General features: G+C 32.7%; 1 long non-coding RNA gene across 1 annotated transcript in view; it reads right to left on the minus strand.

Annotated features, from left to right (window-relative positions):
* Positions 1 to 228: 228 nt before the first annotated feature.
* Positions 229 to 12,020, minus strand: part of LOC141565964 (uncharacterized) — a 33,854-nt gene continuing 22,062 nt past the window's right edge. The window contains exons 4-6 of the long non-coding RNA XR_012489190.1: positions 9,329 to 9,402; positions 8,800 to 8,966; positions 229 to 430 (exon numbers count right to left, since the gene is read on the minus strand). This is a non-coding gene — a long non-coding RNA (uncharacterized LOC141565964). The remainder of the gene's footprint in view (positions 431 to 8,799; positions 8,967 to 9,328; positions 9,403 to 12,020) is intronic.

A 12,020-nucleotide genomic window follows, 5' to 3' on the forward strand; every position in this document is an offset into this window, starting at 1 on the left:
GTAAAGTATACTACTCCCTCAAAAATAGGTAAAAAGAATAAATACCTGGAAAATATTATATCAATTTTCCAAAATCAGAATGAACCAAGGGATCATACCAATTTAAAATACAAGTTCATATGCAAAATGTTATGCAGGGAAACTACAAAAGGCTATGAAAAATTAATATATATAATATCAATATATTAATAAAATTAATATATATAAATATATATAGTTACCTACCTTTGTAAATCTTAAAGTGCTATATAAGTAATATTATTAGAAGTATATATTTTTTTAATTTTTGTTGTTGTTGTTGTTGAGGCAATTGGGGTTGATTTGCCCAGGGTCACACAGCTAGGAAGTGTTAAGTGTCTGAGACCAGATTTGAACTCATGTCCTCCTGACTTCAGGGCTGGTGCTCTATCCACTGTGCCACCAACTGCTCCTATTAGAAGTATTTTTAAGAATATAATTTTATAACATTGCAATAAGAGTTGAATAGGAAAACATTCCTACAGATAGCCTGATTTGAAAATGACAAAGCAAACTTACTATCATTATAAATGCAATTGAAAAAAGGAAAAAAGATGTAAAATGGAATGTACTGATTTATATTTCTATAAAAAAAGTTTTCTTGTTTTAATAACACTGATACCACAATGTTTAAATTCTAACACCTTGGTTTTAATGTACTATAAAATTAAGTGAAATGATACCCAGAAAAATTAAGAAAAGGTTTCTGGACCACAAGAACAAATGCACAGAGAAAAAATTATCATGGAAGTAATAGAGTACCAATGGCATTCAATTTATAAGATGTCTCAAAGAAGAGAGATTGCTGGGGGGAAATGAGTATTACTATATTTACAGAGAAAATTTCAGTGTTTTTTGATTCAGATTCATAATTTCTCATAAAAATCTTCATAGGAATAATCTATTATCATATTTAAAGATAGATTTGGTAGAATTCTCAGAGTTTTGAAGGTGACTTTTTTCAGAGCCAATCACATATTCATAGCCACACAACTGACTGCCCAAGATAAAAAAATATATCATTCCATCAGATTTGTTATATGTTGAATATAAACAAATAGTTGACTCAGAAGAGTAGAACTCCAATTTATAGGCTTTCTTTAAAATAAACTTTCAGGGAAGTTTAATAGCACAGTGGATAGAGCACTAGCCCTGAAGACAGGAAGACCTGAATTTAAATTTGACTCAAACACTTGACACTTTCTAGATGTGTGACCCTGGGCAAATCACTTAACCCCAATTGCCATAGCAAAAAAAATAAAAATAAACAAACTTCCAAATAGGCATATAGTATAAATTTGGGTTTTTCATCTACAAAATAGAAAATGCAGGGTCAAATCCACAGAGTTAAGTTTAAGAAAGAATTTGGTAAAATCTTAATATGTTCCTTAAGTGTGCAAGTCATTTCCTTCTTTTACCATTATATTATTTCTTTAGCACTTTGACAATAGGAAAAAACAGTTTTCAATGATCCTTTAATTATAAACATAAAGGGAAGTATAAAGGCATTTGTTACATAAAGATATTTACCATTTTTATAATGTTCAGAATGGAAGAAAATTCTGTACAGATGAATCTATACAGATTCGTACAGATGCTCCTACTTATAGATGACATTGTATTGATAATATTAAACTTAAGAACAATTAAAGAGCCTCCCCAGTGAAACCCTGGCCTTTCAAAGGAGATCACAATTAAAATCTATGCTAAGGACAAGCTTTTTGATAGACAATCCATTGAGTCCATCAATTCATCTACCTTGAACAATAAACTGGGTCCAAAGCTGAATAAAGAGTTTGATAGCATTTGGGAAAATGTGCAGTATTTTCACTGATAATAAGCTATTATTTCACTGATGATAAGCTATTATCTCAAAAATAAAATCAATTTTCAATTTTGATTCTTCAGGGATGATAATTTTCAATGTTCTACAGCTATGTGATTACATGTGCATGTAAAACATGTAAAATTAAAGTCAAATAATTATATTTGATCCAATAGACCAGTAGTCCTCAAACTTTTTAAAGGGGGCCAGTTCACTGTCCCTCAGACTGTTGGAGGGCCGGACTATAGTAAAAACAAAAACCACACTCTGTCTCTGCCCCTCAGCCCATTTGCCAAAACCCAGAGGGCCCAATATGGCCCACGGGCACTAGTTTGAGAACCCCGCAAAAGACAATGTGATGGGTTAAGCAAACTATAGGTCATTACTGATAAGGTCAAAAAAGAGATAGCCCAAGATAAAAATAATTAACAGGAAAATTCTTGTCGTGGGAGAGGTTAAAGGGAGATAACTTGAGATAAAAATGATTAAGAAAAATTCCTGTCTTCTTTACAAATATTTCAGGAACCTCTTGGATAACATCTCTGTGTTACTAATTACTTATAAAATGAAGTTCTAAAATTGTTTTCCTCGCACTTGGTTTATACCTGCCTTGTGCCCGCCAACTGGCATCCCCTTTCCAGGCAGTTTGGCCTTTCTGGACGCCAAATGCTGGTCTATTCCTTTACTATCAATAAAGATTTTGTTTTAAGTACAGCATTGATAGCGAATTCATTTGCTACCAGACCTGCCTTTTGGTTACTTTGGGGAAGGAGAAAGAGGTAATTAGACCACGAGGAAAAGAGCTGATCCATCTCGGCTTAGAGCCCCAATTTCTCCTCATCAATTACTAGTTGTACTTTCCTATGAAAACAGGAGTAAAGATATTAACAAGGACAGGAGTACTCAGGAAAAGAGTTTGGCTAATTATGAAACAAAAGCAAAAGATAACAGATTCATAGCCTGAATGTTACTATAAAGTACAAGTAAAACATGTAAAATTAAAGTCAAATAATTATATTTGATCCAATAGACCAGTAGTCCTCAAACTTTTTAAAGGGGGCCAGTTCACTGTCCCTCAGACTGTTGGAGGGCCGGACTATAGTAAAAACAAAAGGATCCAAATGCCAGTAAGATGTAAAGTAGATATTTTATGGATGATTTATGCAAAAGTGTGAATTAGAATAATGCAGGATAAAAAGATGCTTGTGGGTTATGATCTATATTGGTAAAGGATTTTGATGAGTTTACTTATCTATTAAAATGTGAATTTGAAAAAATAAGCTTCCCACTTAAAATCCTCAAAAATAAAATAGAAATGGATATCTTTAAATAAAATATTTGATTTTATAGACAATGCTTTAAAATATTTAAAGTTATATTTAATTTACTCATTAGGAAAAAACCTTTCTATTATCTTACAATATGATGAACATCAAATTATGTTCACCTTTATCATATTAACAATCAATCAACATGTAGTGGTCTGTGATATATCAACCACTATACCAGAAAGAATATATTAACTGCAGAGATGCCAACAGTATATTTACTTATCACATTTTTTAAAATTAGACTCTATCATGCATGATAAATGTCTGCATAAGCAAGATTTTGCAAGGTGAATGCAACTTTTATAAGGAATACTATAATAAGTCAAGTTTAGGAAGTTAATGAGTAATTATGGAAGACTTAGGTGATTATACAAAATTCTTGAGCAACGGAAGGACAAATGAAATTGTGAAAAAATTGTGATCACTTCTCTTCAGTATTCTTAAAAAATTTGAACATTTTTTCAAAAGTCATAATCAACTCCCACAGCTTATATCAAGTGATTTCTTTATCAGATAAAGAATTCATCATTATTGTATATTTATAAAAGTAAATTTTTATAAAAGTAAATCTCAAGGGCAGCTAGATGGTGCGGTGGATAGAGCACCAGCCCTGACTTCAGGAGGACCAAGTTCAAATCTGGGCTCAGAAACTTAACACTTCCTAGCTGTGTGACCCTGGGCAAGTCACTAAACCCCAGCCTCAAAAAAAAAAAAAAGTAAATTTCATATCTACAAAAATAAAAGAAGAGTTATGTATGATAAATCTTACTTTCCCATTACTCCAACTTCATTCTGACCTTTCTAATTACTCATTCAATTGGTTCTTGTGTAGATATCTTTGTTTACCTACAATGTTGCTAGAGTTCTTTACCTTATAATCATTCTTTATTTCTCATTCTCATTCACCTCATATATCAAATTTTATAATTCCTACCCTCACAGTATCTCTTGTATAAATACTCTTCCCTATACTTACATAGCCACTGCACTGTTCTCCTTATACCTGGACTATTACAATAGCATTCCATTCTATTTCCTTGTTTTATTTCCCCTATTTCAATCCATAATCCACTCTGTTGCCAGTTATTTTCCTAAAGCATAGGCCTAACCAAGTCATCCTCATACTCAATAAACTCCAATGGTTCCCCATCATCTCTATGATTTGACACATCCATTTGTTTGACATATGACAACTTGGTCCCTTTCTACTTCACTAGATTTCAGTCACTTTCCTTCCCTCATTACCTTCTATGATTCAGTCACAATAGCCTACTTTCTGTTCTTCAAAACATGAGAATCTATATCCTTTATAATATGTCTCCATACCTTTATAATAGTTTTGCATCGTGCCTGGAATGCTTTACCCCCTTACCATCACTTTTTGACATCTTGAAATCCATGGCTTCTTTCAAAACTCAGTTCATTTGCTATGCTCTGTAGGCTGTTGTCTTTCTACATGATTGTTGATGTTCAGACATTTCAATAATATCCTATTCTTCATTATTCCATTTTGGGGTTCCTTGACAAAGACACTAAAGTAACTTGGGTTTTCCTTCTCCAGATCATTTAGTAAACTGAGGCAAATAGGGTTTAAAAACTTGCATAGGTCCACACAACTAGTGTCCAAGGCCACATCTGAACTCATGAAGATGAGTCTTCTTGATTCTAAGCCCAGTGCTCTATCTACTTGCCCTTCCTTTTATTTATTTATCTTCCATTTATACTATGAGTGTACAAAAAGATGTTTGTATATTATCAGTCCTAATCAGTTACTAATATGAGTAAGGGATTGTTTCATCACAAGCATTTAGTATAATACTTGGCATATAATGGGCACTTAATAATGTATTTTCAGATATAACCATTCATATGGGATATTAAAGTTCACAAAATATTTTGTGTGAGTGATCGCATGAGAGATCATTACAGCAATTCTATATTATAATTCAAAAAAATGCATCTTCTGGACTCTTTGATATTCATAAAGCTTGCTTGAAGCAGGTTGCTTTGACTAAAAGCTGAAAACCCTGTTGTTGTTTTGTTTTTGTTTTTTTCCCAGATATTTTACTCTGACATTTCTTGAAATCTTTCACAGCTCTTGCTTATACTTTCTATTACTAGCATCAGCCTGTGGCATCAGAGATAAGAAACTAATAAAATATGGCTGCCCCATCTCTGCAAAACACATTACTTTCTATTGATGCAGAAAGCTATTCTAATGTGCAGGAGAATGAAAGGCATGCATCCCATATGAAGCAGATTAATAATAACTAACATTTATATTACTACACTTTAATTTGAAAATAATTTAAATTTTTTTCTTCTCTAATCTTCACAAAAACCTTGTAAAGTATATTGTTATCTTATTTCCCAGATAATGAAATAGGCTAAGAGCAGTTAAGTGATTTCCCTAGGATTACAAAACTAATAAAAAGATTCAAACCCCTGAATCCAAATTCACCACTTGATCCACTTCATGAGAAATCTCAAGAAACTGAATGCCAAGTTTGAAAGGAGCTTCTTCACAAGTCAATTCCTGATCCCCTTTATTTCCCTTGTCATGGCCTGAAGACTACTGAGGTCCAGTGTTTTATCAGCTTGTTCCCTTTCCTCATTGACAATGGCCCTGTCCATGGTGCCATTGTTATTTTCAGTACTATGTGTCTGTCTGATCTGCTTGTGAAGTGCCATAACTGCTATTAAGGGAGAACTGGGATTCATTTTAAGGGCCACTTTTTCTTTGATCTTTATTTGACAGAGGAGATAATAGAGGATCAAAGATTTCTCTGTTACCACTCAGTTTCTAAGTTTAAGAACTAAGTTTAGCAATAAGCTAAGGCTAAATTTGATTTATATTTCCTTAAATTCAGTGCTCTAAGCTTATTAAGAACAGAGACTATTGTTTTCATTTTTCTCCACATCACACAATAGAACAAAATTAATGCTATTAAACCCTTCTAACCATGAAGGAGTCCACTGAAAAGTCTATCTTAAGTTCAAAGAATTCTGGGAATTTACAGCAATAAAAAGTCATAGTTCACAAGCATGAAGTTATTATGTTTACCTTTGGTAAAAGCAAAATTAGTGCAAAGCAGACACTTGAAGAAGTGGTACAATATGAAAAGCAGCAATAAAACATTTTTGATAAAACTGAGACAAAGTCTAAAAAATATACACAGCATTGGTGGGAAGAATAGCTGTTTAAAATATAGGAAAAAATACATGTGTAGAGAACAAATAGATAAAGTGCATATGTAGAGAAATATGGTTAGAGATCACATGTGTCCAAGCCATACATACAGAAGAATAAATGTATAAAGAGGCAACTCCGATGTGATAGGACCTCTGATAATCTCTAGAGATGTCATCCTACAGCTTCTATCATCCTGCTCTTATCAGACCTCCTTCCATAAGTCTCTACCAAATATTGCTCATTTCAGTGCTGCTTTGCTGAACATATTATCTCCATTGAATGGTATTGGGGGGGGGGGCTTTTTCCTCTCTTGTGCATCTAATTTTAGTTAAAGTATTTGCTATAATTCTACTTCTTTCTCAAGGGAAAACTGAAGTATGCCAAGTTCATTTAGTTTGTGTGTTTTTTAAAGATTTTTTGTGACCCTTTTAGAAGAAAAGAGCTTATTTTATAGAGCTAAAAATAGTTACAAATTTATCTGGAAGAACAAAAAGTCAAGGATATCAAGGAAATTAATGAAAAAATGCAAATGAAAGTGGCCTAGCCATATCAGATCTAAAACTAAATTATAAAACAGCTATCATCAAAACAATTTGGTACTAGCTAAGAAATAGAGTGGCATATCACTAAAAAAAGGTTAGGTTCACAAGACTCAATAGTAAATGACTATAATAATCTACTGTGTGATAAACCTCAAAACTCCAATTTCTAGGATAAGGAACTCAGTATTTGACAAACATTGCTGAGAAAACTGGAAAATACTATAAGTATTGATTAACATCTCATACACTATATCAAGATAATGTCAAAATAGGTACATGATTACAAATGTTAATTTCATAAGCAAATTAGGAGAGCAAGGAATAGTTTAATTGTCAGATCTATGAAGAAGGGAAGAATTCATGACCAAACAGAAGACAGAGAATATTATGAAACGTAAAAGGGATAATTTTCATTACATTAAATTTAAAAGCAATCAAGATTAAAAGGAAAGCAGGTTAGGGGGAAAAAATTACAGCCAAGGTTCTGATAAAAGTCTTATTTCTAAATATAGAGAAAACCAAATCAAATTTATTATAATACAAGTCATTCCCCAATTGACAAATAGTAAAAGGATATGAACAATATTTTTCAGATGAAGAAATTAAAGCTATTTATAGGCACATGATAATATTCTAAATAGCTATTAACTGAAAAATGCACAATAAAACAACTCTGAAATATTACCTCACACCCATCAGATTAACTATTTTTTATTAAAGCTTTTTATTTTCAAAACATATGCATGGATAATTTTCAATGTTGACCCTCGCAAAACCTTATGTTACAAATTTTCCCCTCCTTCCCCCATCCCTTCCCCTAGATGGCAAATAGTTTAATATATGTTAAACATGTTAAAATATATGTTAAATCTAATATATGTATACATATTTATACAATTATCTTGCTGCACAAGAAAAATCAGATCAAAAAGGAAAAACAAGAGAAATAAAATAAAATGCAAGCAAACATGGCAGAAATTAGATATGGATCCACACTTAACACCATATACTAAGATAAAATTAAAATGGATCCATGATTTAGGCATAAATAGATCATAAATAGATTAGAGGAACAGAGAATAGTCTACCTCTCAGACCTGTGGAGGAGGAAGGAATTTATGACCAGAGGAGAACTAGAAATCATTATTGATCACAAAATAGAAGATTTTGATTACATCAAACTAAAAAGTTTCTGTACAAATAATACTAATGCAAACAAGATTAGAAGGGAAGTAACAAATTGGGAAAATATTTTTACAGTTAAAGGTTCTGATAAAGGTCTCATTTCCAAAATATATAGAGAACTGACCCTAATTTATAAGAAATCAAACCATTCTCCAATTGATAAATGGTCAAAGGATATGAACAGACAATTCTCAGATGATGAAATTGAAATTATATCCACTCATATAAAAGAGTGTTCCAAATCACTACTGATCAGAGAAATGCAAATTAAGACAACTCTGAGATACCACTACACACCTGTCAGATTGGCTAAAATGACAGGAACAAATAATGATGAATGTTGGAGGGGATGTGGGAAAACTGGGACACTAATACATTGTTGGTGGAGTTGTGAAAGAATCCAACCATTCTGGAGAGCAATTTGGAACTATGCCCAAAAAGTTATCAAACTGTGCATATCCTTTGATCCAGCATTGCTGCTATTGGGCTTATATCCCAAAGAAATACTAAAGAGGGGAAAAGGACCTGTATGTGTCAAAATGTTTGTGGCAGCTCTTTTTGTAGTAGCTAGAAACTGGAAGAAGAATGGATGTCCATCAATTGGAGAATGGTTGGGTAAATTATGATATGTGAAGGTTATGGAATATTATTGCTTTGTAAGAAATGATGAGCAGGACAAATACAGAGAGGTTTGGAAAGACTTACATCAAGTGATGCTGAGTGAAATGAACAGAACCAGAAGATCGCTGTACTCTTCAATGCTGTATGAAGATGTATTCAGATGGAATTGGATATCTTCAACATAAAGAAGATCCAACTCACTTCCAGTTGATCAATGATGGACAGAAACAACTACCCCCAGAGAAGGAACACTGGGAAGTGAATGTAAATTGTTAGCACTACTATCTATCTACCCAGATTACTTATACCTTCAAAATCTAATACTTAATGTGCAACAAGAAAATTGGATTTACACACATATATTGTATCTAGGTTATACTGTAACACATGTAAAATGTATGGGATTGCTTGTCATCTAAGGGAGGGAGTAGAGGGAGGGAGGGGATAATTTGGAAAAATGATTACAAAGGGATAATGTTATAAAAAAAATTACTCCTGCATATATACTGTCAAAAATTTATAATTATAAAATAAAAAAATAAAATATTATCCCCCCCAAAAAAATAAAATAAAATAAAATGCAAGCAAACAACAAAAAGAGTGAAAATTCTACCTTGTGGTTCACACTCATTCCCACTCTCTCTGGGTAGATAGCTCTCTTCATCACAAGATGAAAATGGTCTCAATCTTCTCAATCATCAAAACAGAAAAAAAGAAAATAATAAATGTTGGAGAAGATGTGGGAAAATTGGAACGCCAATGCATTGTTTGTGAAGTTGTGAACTGACCCAACCATTCCAGAGAGCAATTTGTAACTGTGCCCAAAGAGCTATAAAACTGTACATACCCTACTTGCAATACTATCACTAGATTTATACTCCCAAAAGATGATTCAAAAATGATAAAGAATCCACATATATAAAATATTTATAGAATCTCTTTCTGTGGTGGCAAAGAATTGGGAATTGAGGGGATGCCCAATAATTGAGGAATTGCTGTACAAGTTGTGGTCTAGGAATGTAATGGAATACTATTGTTCAATAAGAAACGATGAGCAGGCAGATTTCAGAAAAATCTGGAGAGATTTAAACAAATTGATGCTAAGTGAATTGAGCAAAACCAGGAGAACACTGTACATAATAACACCAACATTGCACAATAATCAGTTATGATAAACAGCTTTTCTCAGCAATGCAATGATCACAAATAACAGAATTTCTGCTAACAGCGAGGTGATATAATAAAATAAATCCTAGTGTAAATGAACCTAGTGGAAAAGAGTAGGCTTTATGGATTGAGAGGTGAAAGAAACTTTAAAGCTCACTGATACAACCCTGTAATTCTAAAAATGGGTAAACTGAAACTGAGCATTTTAGTGACTTTCCCATTTTTACAGTCAGTACATATCTGAGACAAGATTTACATTGAAGTCTTTTTGAAGTCCAGCCTTCTGAAGGGTTATAGAGAATATATAGCATCTTTAGATTGCCACAGATTGGCAACATTTTTAAATGATTTTTTAAAAAAAACCTTGCAATTATAGCATTTTCAAAAAAAAAATAAAACAGTCTTTCATTTCTTCAAGAAATCTCTTCAGTTACGGCTATAGAGTATTGAAGGAGGGCATAAAGCAAAACCACCAATCAAATATCTGCTCATCATTTGATTGTAATTAGACACATTAGATTGTAAACTGAGGCCGGGGACAATTTTCTTGTTATTTGAATCCCTACACTGTCTGACACCTAGTAAGTGTTTACTATTCAATGAATTGTACTTAATTGAATCTAATTGAATCACAGGGATAAGCATCATAGAAAGAGTTACCTGCCTATAGTTCCAAGGCATACAAATATCTCTGTTGCTTATACTACAGAGACTTCCTGACCAGAATCCATGAACACACAAACACCTCTGCTGCTTCTACTTTAGGAACTCCTTTCTGACTGTTTTTTCTTTTCTCTGGCTTCTTTAATATAGCTTGGCAAAGTATCGTGGTTTGATCCTTTTATTACATCACAACCATATTCCTCCTTGTGTTGAATGGGCTGAATCTTGGCAAAAGACCCTGCCAACTCAGATCCTTCCATGGTAGGGAAGGAAACTCAGTCCCACACCCTAGTCTAAAGGAGATCCAGCTGGATCATGACAGTTATTACCATTTGGTGCCTACTCTGAGAATAAACAGACTTTAGTCTCTGAAGTTGCCATCCTCATATCTTTCAACAGCTCAAAGTTCTCTCAAAAAGTAAAAAGTAAATTTAAAAAAACTCATACATATAGCATTTTACAGATTAAGGAGCACTTTTTTTTCACCCTATGAAGTAGACAATGTATGTATTACAACATCATTTTCATTTTACAGATGGGACTCAGAGAAGGTAAGGGTCTTGTCTAATGCCATACAGTAAGTGGCAGATTCAAGACTCAAAACCACTTCTAGTATTCTTTCACTATATTATGTTGCCTTACATTACCTCAGAAGCAACTTAATTTCTCTTAAATTACCTAAATATTCAAAGATTTCTATTTTCTTTGAATCCAAGAGAGAAAAAACTTTGCCAACAAAAAAATTCTTGACAATACAATTATTTAGCTTTCATTCTTGAAATAAGAATATATCTATTATTTTGAAGAGGCAACTTAGAAGAATTTATAATTTCACAATAATTTCGAGTTCTATAAATTTAACAAAAATTACTAACATAAAGTATTAAAATTTGTCATCCCTTGACTTTCTCTTAACTCTACCTTTTCTTCTCCACTTCAATGCCTTAACACTGTCTGTATCTGGGGCATATTAAGTGCTTAATAAACATTTTATCTATGTCTTAGAGATAGATTCAGGTCAAAAACTATGCCAGCCCAATCTAGTACTTTCTTTTCTTCTTATTATTAAAAACATCAGTCTAACTTGGATACCAGATTTAGTACTTAGTTTTCAGATAGCTGAGTCAGTGGACTGAAAGGCAACATTTCTTAGATTCAAACTGACATACCTCTCTTTTGCCTTCTCTTACCTAGAATTTATTGTTTATTTAAGGTTGTACACAAAAGAAGATTCGATGGCAAATCATGTTAATAAAGAAAGCAATGTTCTACATGAATGAGTGCTATTCCTGGGCTATTTGACCTTTATATAATGCAACCTGAATAATAAAAGAGCATGTTCATCAAATATTCAAATTACATGGAGCTAGAAACAAATCTAAGAAGAAAAGAATTAGAGTTCCACCTGTAACCCACATTTTTGCCCTTTCTCTCACCTGAAATGTTCCTTTCTTTTCTTTCCACTTTCCAAAATT

The sequence above is a fragment of the Sminthopsis crassicaudata genome, chromosome 4, assembly GCF_048593235.1.
Source record: "Sminthopsis crassicaudata isolate SCR6 chromosome 4, ASM4859323v1, whole genome shotgun sequence".
In the NCBI taxonomy this organism is placed as follows: Eukaryota; Metazoa; Chordata; class Mammalia; order Dasyuromorphia; family Dasyuridae; genus Sminthopsis; species Sminthopsis crassicaudata.